The sequence below is a fragment of the Budorcas taxicolor genome, chromosome 10 (genome assembly GCF_023091745.1).
Source record: "Budorcas taxicolor isolate Tak-1 chromosome 10, Takin1.1, whole genome shotgun sequence".
Taxonomy (NCBI): domain Eukaryota; kingdom Metazoa; phylum Chordata; class Mammalia; order Artiodactyla; family Bovidae; genus Budorcas; species Budorcas taxicolor.
Genome location: NC_068919.1, coordinates 55,359,018 through 55,370,454, shown reverse-complemented (window position 1 = coordinate 55,370,454; position 11,437 = coordinate 55,359,018).

Below are 11,437 nucleotides of genomic sequence, written 5' to 3'. Positions count from 1 at the left end.
ATAAATAGATCCATAATTCTGAATAACATGATGGCATCTTTGCTAGAAATCCACACACACATTCACCAAAACTATCAGAGAAATAAGCTTAAGAATTTCTTGCTTTTGAAGGTTTCTCCCTGGCAAAATCCTCTAGGCCACAATCCACCCATGAGCCAACGTTGCTTCTAGAGAACATCCAGTTTCGTTACACTGACCTTAATGTTAGCAGAAGAATCAATAAATTCTCTGTCTCCAAGATTCAGAATATCTCATTCATTCAGAGCTGAAGACCATCTTATTGAGATTTCATTCTTTGTATATTGCACCAATACCTCCTGAACTCCTCTCCAAACTATAGCTGCTGCTACTGCTGCTGCTGCTAAGTCACTTCAGTTGTGTCCGACTCTGTGCGACCCCATAGACGGTAACCACTAGGCTCCCCCATCCCTGGGATTCTCTGGGCAAGAACACTGGAGTGGGTTGCCATTTCCTTCTCCAATGCATGAAAGTGAGAAGTGAAAGTGAAGTCGCTCAGTCGTGTCCGACTCTTAGCAACCCCATGGACTGCAGCCCACCAGGCTCCTCCGTCCATGGGATTTTCCAGGCAAGAGTACTGGAGTGGGGTGCCATTGCCTTCTCCGCAAACTATAGCTACTTAATGCAATTTCAGTTTACTTCATTTGCATGTTAATCTTCTCATTAGAATATATGTAAGATGAAAAAACCCCACCATACCCAATGAAACTAGGAATATGTCCTTTGCAGTTCAATCTTGGCTCAAACTTCTACTTTGTTGAACTCTAAGCTGTGGTCTTTGTTCTTAGAAGAATTTAAGCAATCTGCCATCTTTTCTTCTTCATTTTGTCCACTTATTCCAACCTCAGGGACTTGGTTCTTACTGAACTTCAAAAGACGGGAGACTCCTTTTTATGTATGTTCCTGCTCAAATGCCAGTTCATCAAAGAAGCTTGACCTAATTATCCTGTCTGATATTGCATCCCTACCATTCTTCTCTATAAGTTTATTTCCTTCTTAGCAATCTCTATCTGAAGTTACTTTTTGCATTTGTTTACTTGTTTACTATCTTTCATTTTCACTGTTGTGTGTCCAACTTCAAATATCTGGTACCAAGTCTCTGGTTAGGTGCTTAGTAACTGTGGAATAAAGCAAATAACTACATGGATAGCTGAAAACATGTTTGCCATTAATTGATTGGTACTATAGTGACAGAGTCTAAATTTATTTTACCTGTCAAATTTACACAAATGATATAAAAGTAAAACCAGTTTTTTTTAGGGAAGAAGGAGCTTTCTATTGTGTAACTAAACTAATCATAATGCATATTTATTAATACAATTTATAGTACAGATATAGTTGCAGGAGAACACTGAAAAGTGAGAACTAAAATGTTTAATAGAACTTTGAGGTGATAATATTTCAGAATGAATAGGTATTCTCAATCATTATTGGTGAGAGTGTAAATTTGGGAAAGCACTTTATTAATATATATCAAGAACATTGAAAATAGTCCTTTTTTATGCAATAATTCTATTTCTGAAACCTCATCATAAGGAAAACTATGAAATGGAGAAAAATAGTATGCATAATGATGTTCATTGAAGTGTTGGATATACAACTCTATATGTCTCCTGAGAATTCTGTATGCAGGCCAAGTAACAACAGTTAGAACAAGACAGGGAACAATGGACTGGTTCAAAATTGGAAAAGGAGTACATCAAGACTATATATTGTCACCCTGCTCATTTAACTTATATGCAGAGTATATCATGTGAAATACTGGGCTGGATGATTCAGAAACTGGAATCAAGATTGCCAAGAGAAATATCAACAACCTCAGATATGCAGATAATACCACTCTAATGATAGAAAGCAAAGAGGAACTAAAGAACCTCTTGATGAGGGTAAAAGAGGAAAGTGAAAAAGCTGGCTTAAAACTCAGCATTCTAAAAACTAAGATCATGGCATCTGGTCCCATCACTCCCAAATAGATGGAGAAAAAGTGGAAACCATGACAGATTTTGCTCCCAGTCACTACAGACTGATTACAGCCACAAAACTCCTTGGAAGAAAAGCTATGACAAACCTAGACAGTGTATTTAAAAATAGAGATATCACTTTGCTGACAAAGGTCCATATAGTTAAAGCTCTGATTTTCCCAGTAGTCATGTACAGATACGAGAGTTGGACCATAAAGAAGACTGGGTGCTGAAGAATTGACGCTTTTTAATTGTGGTGTTGGAGAAGACTCTTGAGAGTCCCTTGGATAGCAAGGAGATCAAACCAGTCAACCCTAAAGGTAATCAATCCTGAATATTCATTGGAAGGACTGAAGCTGAAGCTCTAATACTTTGGCCACCTGCTGGGAAGAGCTGACTAATTGGAAAAGATCTTGATGCTGGGAAAGATTGAAGGCAGGAGGGGAAGTAGGTGACAGAGTATGAGATGATTGGATGCCATCACTGACTCAATGGACATGAGTTTGAGCAAACTCCAGGAGATGGTGAAAGATGGAAGCCTGGCATGCTGCAATTCATGGGGTCATAAAGAGTTGGACACAACTTAGTGACTGAACTGTATGTCTAACAAATGTGGATTGATTCAGTAAAATATGACACAATTGTGTAATAAAAAATTACCTTCTCTATAAATTCACATTTACCAAGAGTGAATTCACATCTTATCCTACTTATGATACAGTTTCCAAGTGTAAAAAGGCAGAGTACAACATGTTATGTACGACTTCATTTCAACTATGCCAAATATAAGGGTAGAAACACTGACTCGATGAACGTGAGTCTGAGTGAACTTCGGGAGTTGGTGATGGACAGGGAGGCCTGGCGTGCTGCAATTCATGGAGTCGCAAAGAGTCGGACACGACTGAGCGACTGAACTGAACTGAACTGAACTGTCACTGGATGATGACACAGAGGTTAAGTTCTTTTTAAGTTCAAATTATTTACAGTGAGCATTTATTATTTTTATAAACAGAAAAGTAAGCTATCCAAAACTTAAAAAGTTTATAATAAATCAGTGCAATGTTATTAAGCAGGACTCTTTCAGTAACAGTGTGACTTGTTAGGTAATTTCATTATCAGAAAGATTCTAGGTTAGGCTATACTGCTAAGTTGCTTCAGTCATGTCCAACTCTGTGCGACCCCATAGACAGCAGCCCACCAGGCTCCCCATTCCTGAGATTCTCCAGGCAAGAACACTGGAGTGGGTTGCCATTTCCTTCTCCAATGCATGAAAGTGAAAAGTGAAAGTGAAGTCGCTTAGTCGTGCCCGACTCTTAGCGACCCCATGGACTGTAGCCTACCAGGCTCCTCCATCCATGGGATTTTCCAGGCAAGAGTACTGGAGTGGGGCGCCATAAGACATAGCAATTGAATGAGGGGAAATACTAGTGGTTAATGTTTTAGTCTATGAAGATCATTCACTTTTGTTTTTTGTTGTGTGTGTGTTCAAAACTGTTAGTAATCCTTTATTTCATTTAACTATGTACTGTACAGCTGACATCTCTTTTCATTCTTATTTCAGTAGATAATAGGTAGAAAGTATGAAATTACTGAAATTTTGGCTTTTCTGATCTCCAAAAAATAAATGGAATTTTCAGACATTTGATTTACTTTCTATATCGGATATTGAAGTAATAACAATGCCTAATGATTTTTGCAGATGATACCACCCTTATGACAGAAAGTGAAGAGGAACTAAAAAGCCTCTTAATGAAAGTGAAAGAGGAGAGTGAAAAAGTTGGCTTAGAGCTCAACATTCAGAAAACTAAGATCATGGCATCTGGTCCCGTCACTTCATGGGAAATAGATAGGGAAACAGTGGAAACAGTGTCAGACTTTATTTTTTTGGGCTCCAAAATCACTGCAGATGGTGATTGCAGCCATGAAATTAGAAGATGCTTACTCCTTGGAAGGAAAGTTATGACCAACCTAGATAGCATATTCAAAAGCAGAGATATTACATTGCCAACAAAGGTCTGTCTAGTCAAGGCTGTGGTTTTTCCTGTGGTCATGTATGGATGTGAGAGTTGGACTGTGAAGAAAGCTGAGCGCCGAAGAATTGATGCTTTTGAACTGTGGTGTTAGAGAAGCCTCTTGAGAGTCCCTTGGACTGCAAGGAGATCCAACCAGTCCATTCTAAAGGAGATCAGTCCTGGGTGTTCCTTGGAAGGACTGATGTTGAAGCTGAAACTCCAATACTTTGGCCACCTCATGGGAAGAGTTGACTCATTGGAAAAGACCCTGATGCTGAGAGGGATTGGGGGCAGGAGGAGAAGAGGATGACAGAGAATGAGATGGCTGGATGCCATCACTGACGTGATGGACATGAGTTTTGGTGAACTCTGGGAGTTGGTGATGGACAGGGAAGCCTGGCGTGCTGCAATTCATGGGGTCACAAAGAGTTGGACACGACTGAGCGACTGAACTGAATGATTTTTGTAATGCCGTGTATTGGCACTTCTCTTTTTGCAAGTTACGTTGACACGGGTCTTCAAATAAATGGCTGTTCACATCCAGACTCATTTGGCAGAAACAATAAGTTTCCATGCCAATTCAGAGAGGGAAGAGGGGTTCAAGAAGATGAAAGTGTTGAGAGAGACGTTTTACAATATATCAAATATGAGTAATGATATCTCAGTTTGTACTTTAAAAAGCACTGGTGATACTTAATCTTTCAATAACACTTTATAGCATACAAAGCATGCTCTCATTCATTATTTGATTTAATCCTCAAAAGCTAAGAGAAAGATAATTTTATCCTCATTTTACTGTTTCTGAGTGACTGTGATTTACAAGGTCAGGCAGCTAGAAAGTGGAAGAGCTAAGACTTGAACCTGGATTGGCAATCTATATGACAGGAAAAATTTGCTGGTTAATTTGTGCATGAAAAGAAATCTTAATTTTATAGAAGTGAATTATAGCCAATAATTAAAGTTTGGAAATCTAGTCCTTTCTAAAGATAATTGTTGTCAAAAGTTTGCTTTGTTTGTCTTAAATTCTACTCATATTCTTCCCAATTATCTAAATTTCAGTTTTTAAAAACCAGTGTTCCAAATGTTCTGTGATTATAAGTTTCACACACACAAATATGTATATATATATATACGCATCTGAATTAACAGGAAAAAAATGAATCTATTTTTAGGACCAGTGTTCTTGGCAAAGGTAGGAATTGCTTGAAATTGAAATGTGATTGAAAATCTATTTGGCAGTCTGAAGTATGGATCTTCAAAAGGCCCATTTTTCCAAAATGCATATTAATATTTGAGGGAAGAGGTTGCAAATCTTCTATTCTTAAAATTCTTTGAAAGAGATCCACTTTGAGAATTATTTCCTATTTTTGAATCTGGCCAAGTAGTGCTATTTTAAATAAAGTAACAGCTCAAGGTAACAGAGAAGTGTTACGTAGCTTTTGTAGGCACACCAACCCTGGGAATCATGTTGAATGATTTGCTTTGTGTCTAGAGATAGAGGCATTTGCAAGCAGGATATGAAGAACAGAGCCTAATTCCAGTGGAGCTTTTCTGTTTGTCCTGTCAGTGGAGTCCCCCTTCACCTGATAAATAAAGCACCGCATTCCTCCTGGTTAGGGATTTAATAAAAATCCTTTTAGTCCTGCCCACTTCACATTTATGGAATGACTGTTTGCCAGTTTCCTATTTGTTTGGGGGCCATGTAAATCACAAAATAAATAATAGCAACCCTCTTTTATAATGCAGTGAACTGCACCACAGATAAGGGAGGTTAAAATTATACTTACATTGGATTTATCTCTGTACAGTTTTATTAAGGTCCACATGCCCTTAGGAAACTAAAAAAACAAACAAACAAACAAAAAACCTTTAATCCTCATCTCTTGGTCTCATATATGTGTTTACTGAAGGAAAATTTTGTATTGGGAAATAATTTACTTCTCTCTCCCTAAAGTAGTCTTTTTTTTTTTTTTTCCTTTATAGCAAACAGATATTCTATTTTAAAATGATCTACCAGAGTTACTCAGGGCTTCTCTAAAGCTATTGGAGAAAATACTCTTTAAATAAATCAGTATTTAAAGGAAATGCATGAGAATGTTTTTGGATCAACAGTAAATGCATGCATCATCCACTTATGACTATTATTTTGAGTGATCTGCCTAACTTTAAAATTTTAAAATCTCCTATTCATTGTTCCATATGCTAGTTTTTAGGTGTATATTCATTCTCATGTGGAAAATCTCTGTCATTGTGAATGTTCTTGTTAAAAGCAGACACTTAACAGTATCCTGGTTTCATGTGTGGGTAAAGCAAACTCTGCCTGCAAGCTGGAAAGCATTGGACATTGTTTCCAGTAGGTCAATAAAATGACTGATGGATTTGAGCCAGGTTGTAGCAGAGGACACACATTCTCTGTTGAAATAGCTGAAAAGACAAATTAATATTGAAGTGTGGAATACTGAATTGGACTGTCTCAGTACACAGAAATAGACTAAAGTAGATTACCAAAATGAGGCATGTGTACTTCAGGCAGCTAAAACAGATTTGCTATGCAAACATGAGAAGAGTAGAGGAAGACTTGGGTGTGATATTCTGGAAATGGTAACAGTTCAGCCTCCATAATATGAAGTAGGGGATGACAGAAGCACCTAGAATTTTAGAAACTTTCAAAGCTTTGAAATTTAAATAGTTCCTTATTTACAACTCCCAGCTAAAGACCATCTTTGTCATTTTTATTCTGTGTGTATTTTTGACAAGTATACATTCAAAGTGTGTGCTTTCTATTAGTATGCCTTTTTAAAGGGAATTTTTCAAAATAGAGTAGAGAGAAAGTATCAGTCTCATTTAACACTTTATTAATTTAGGAGAAAAACACAACAAATAACACAGACTTTAAATATTGAGTCAAAACCTGCATGATACCCATTGCCCGCACAGAAGTTCAAATTTCTTTCAGTCTAAAGTACTTCATGATCAGGCTTACATTCTCTTTCCTATAACATCTTTTATAGACCACATTTTGCAAGAAAATTGCAACCTTATTTTCACTAAATTTTAAGTGATGTTTAAAACTTCTTTTGATAATGAATGCAGGAAACCAATCACATAGCATTAGCAGTGCTATGACTTTGTCACAAATAGAAATTACAGATATTTTCATATTATATTACAGTTGTTGCAGTCTCTTGACATGTATTGTTTACATCTCATTGTAACTTTAAAATTGTGATTATTATTAGACTCACATATCTATTTTTACAGCACAATGTAAATTATATTTCTGAGTATTTTTATAACTATATTTCACTACACTTTTCATTTGTAACTTTAATTTCATTTTGTGCATTAAAACCAAGTTTGGAAAGGTTGTCCACTGGAATCACCAGAGTGCCAAAGAGGCCTTTAGCAAAAGAAATGTTAGCAATCTTTAGAAAAACTGACCTTAATGATCATCCCTAAACAGTTGGGCATTCAATTTTAATCCTGTGCCTTTGCCTGGAAGGCTGTTACTCCTATGCTCCATCCTCATCTTTCAAGGTGCAGCTTTGGATGTTACCACATCTATTTGATTGATCCTGATGCTACTAGCCACAGTCAATTGAACTTTCTTTGTATCCCCTCAGACTTGTTTTCTGCTTTTCTATTAGAACTTATTCTGCCTTTTATTCTAGTTGGTTACTTCTTCTATGTCTTTTTTAAAAAAATATAAATATATTTATTTTAATTAGAGGCTAATTACTTTACAATATTGGATTGGTTTTGCCATACATCAACATGAATCAGGCTTTAGAGTATAAACTTCTTGCAGACAGGAATATTGTCATAGTTACCATTTTATAACTGAATCTAACTTAGTCTCATTGTGGTTAGAGAATGTGGTTTCTCTATTGATTCTTTGAACTTTACTGAGACTTCCTTCATGGCTTGGTGCATGTGTGCATGTGTGCTAAGTTGCTTTGGTCATGTCTGACTCTCTGTGAGCCTATGGACTGCAGCCCACCAGGCTCCTCTGTCTACGGGATTCTCCAGGGAAAAATACTGGAGTGGGTTGCCATGCCCTCCTCTAGAGGATCCCAACCCAGGAACTGAACCCACATCTCTTATGTCTCCTGCATTGACAGGTGAGTTCTTTACCACTAGCACCACCTGGGAAGCCTTTATGGCTTGGCACATGACCAATTTTTGGAGAAGGTAATGGCAAGCCACTCCAGTATTCCTGTCTAGAGAATTCCATAGACAGAGAGGAGCCTGGTGAGCTACTGTCCCTGGGGTCACAGAGAGTCAGACACGACTGAGTGAGTGACTAACACACAATTTTTATACATGTTCCATTAATGCTTGGAAACATAGCATGATTTGAAGGAGCTGGATGCAGGTTTGTTAACTGTGTGATTCAAATCTATATCCCTACTGTTTCTTCTATTCCTTGACTGATTTATCAATTATTTTCAGAGATATGTTAAAGTTTCCTGCTACTATAGTAGAGATGTTAATTTCTTATTTTAATAGTTCTGCCATTTAACTTTATATATTTTGAATCAATATTATTAAGTACATAAAATTTAGAACTGTTATATCTTCCTGATGAACTAGACCTTTAATCAATATGAAATTATTTTATCTCTAGTAATGCTTCTTTTTGCATAATAATAATAAATTTTCTCTGATGTTGATATAACCAAACTGTGTGTTGGGTTAGAATTTTACTGTTGTCCTTTTCCATTCCTTTATTTTCAACTTTGCTGTGCCATATGTTTTAATTGCATTTTTTAAAAATAACGTAATGCAGGATTTTGTATATTTAAATAAAATTTGTTCTGTGACTCTTTATCTTTTACTTGAAGAATTTCATTATTTTACAATGTTTATAATTACTGATATTTTTATTCATTTCTAACATATTTTACACTTTATCTTTGCTCTGACATTTCTACATTTTTATTCCTCTTTTTTTTTTTAGTTTTCAGATTGAGATGTTTTCTTTTACTACATTTTTTTCTCTACTAATTTGAAAGCCTTAATTCTATCTGTATTATTTTAGTCATCCTCTAGAAAGTTTAATATTCATATTTAAAATCTAACATGTGTCAAAGTCTTTACCTTCTTCCAAATATGTAAGGAATGTGAACAAGTTTACCCACCCTTCACTTGCTATCTGATATTGTCCTTTTTAGCCACATAAATTTCCACATATTTACCAATTTATTCATTGATTACTTCTTTTTCTCAAACTTTTAAATCATGTGACTTTTGCTTTTAGAAAGCACAATATTTACATTGTGGGGATGGGAAAAGTTCTATTTTTATTTTTTAATTTTTTTCAAAAATTTTGCATCTCCCTCATTTTAAATAATTTTTCTGGTTAAAGAATTATAAGTTGAAAGCAATTTTCTCTAATCTCTTTGAATATATGGCATTACCAAATTTGGATTTCTATTTCACTAAGTCAATTGTTAATCTATCTTTCTTTGTAGATAATCTGGCCCTATCCCTTTTGCCCCAAACTGAAGCTGATTTTTATCTTTGATATTCTATAGTTTTACCATACCTTATGTTTAGATATGGATTATTTTTTATGTATTCTACTTTGGCTATAATAAGATTCCTAAATTTGAGCACTGGTGACTTTCATCATATCTGGGCAATTTTCAGTTATTATCTCAATGAATATTTTACTACCTTTCTTATTCTCCCTATTGACTTATTCTAGGTCTATAGAACATGCACTGGACCATCTATCTTACTTTATCCTCCATGTATCAACTTCTCTGTCATGTTTTCCATGTCTGTTGCACTGTACTGTATTATTTCTAGGTAATTTCTTCATGCGTCTCTTCCAGGATACTAATAATTTTCTTTAACTGTGCCTAATCTTTTGTGTCCGACTCTTTGCGACCCCGTGGACTGGAGCCCACCAGGCTCCTCCATCCATGGGATTCTCCAGGCAAGAATACTGGGGTAGGTTGCCATTTCCTTCTCCAGGGGATCTTCCTGACCCAGGGATCGAACCCAGGTCTCCCGCATTGCAGGCAGACGCTTTAACCTCTGAGCCACCAGGGAAGCCCAATCTGTTTAGCACATATATTAAGTTTCTAAATTCAGTTATCATAGTTTTTACATTAGAAATTCTATCTGGTTCTTTTTCAGATCTGCCTGATACATTTAATCATCCCTTTATTGCACTTTGAGTTAGACAAGGCTGTGGTCCTAGTGTGATTAGATTGACTAGTTTTCTGTGATTATGGTTTCAGTGTGTCTGCCCTCTGATGCCCTCTTGCAACACCTACCGTCTTACTTGGGTTTCTCGTACCTTGGACGTGGGGTATCTCTTCATGGCAGCTCATCTAACTCAATGAAACTAAGCCATGCCCTGTGGGGCCAACCAAGATGGGCAGGTCATGGTGGAGAGGTCTGACAAAATGTGGTCCACTGGAGAAGGGAATGGAAAACCACTTCAGTATTCTTGCCTTGAGAACCCCATGAACAGTATGAAAAGGCAAAATGAGAGGACACTGAAAGAGGAACGCCCCAGGTCAGTAGGTGCCCAATATGCTACTGGAGATCAGTGGAGAAATAACTCCAGAAAGAATGAAGGGATAGAGCCAAAGCAAAAACAAACCCAGTTGTGAATGTGACTGGTGATAGAAGCAAGTTCTGATGCTGTAAAGAGCAATATTGCATAGGAACCTGGAATGTTAGGTCCATGAATCAAGGTAAATTGGAAGTGGTCAAACAGGAGATGGCAAGAGTAAATGTTGACATTTTAGGAATCAGTAAACTAAAATGGACTGGAATGGGTGAATTTAATTCAGATAACAATTATATCTACTACTGTGGGCAAGAATCCGTTAGAAGAAATGGAGTAGCCATCATAGTCAACAAAAGAGTCCGAAATGCAGTACTTGGATGCAATCTCAAAAACGACAGAATGATCTCTTTTCATTTCCAAGGCAAACCATTCAATATCACAGTAATCCAAGTCTACGCCCCAACCAGTAACACTGAGGAAGCTGAGGTTGAATGGTTCTATGAAGACCTACAAGACCTTTTAGAACTAACACCCAAAAAAGATGTCCTTTTCATTATAGGCGATTGGAATGCAAAAGTAGGAAGTCAAGAAACACCTGGAGTAACAGGCAAATTTGGCCTTGGAATGCAGAATGAAGCAGGGCAAAGGCTAATAGAGTTTTGCCAAGAGAATGCACTGGTCATAGCAAACACCCTCTTCCAACAACACAAGAGAAGACTCTACACATGGACATCACCAGATGGTCAACACCGAAATCAGATTGATTATATTCTTTGCAGCCAAGATGGAGAAGCTCTATACAGTCAACAAAAACAAGACCAGGAGCTGACTGTGGCTCAGATCATGAACTCCTTGTTGCCAACTTCAGACTTACATTGAAGAAAGTAGGGAAAACCACTAGACCATTCAGGTATGAC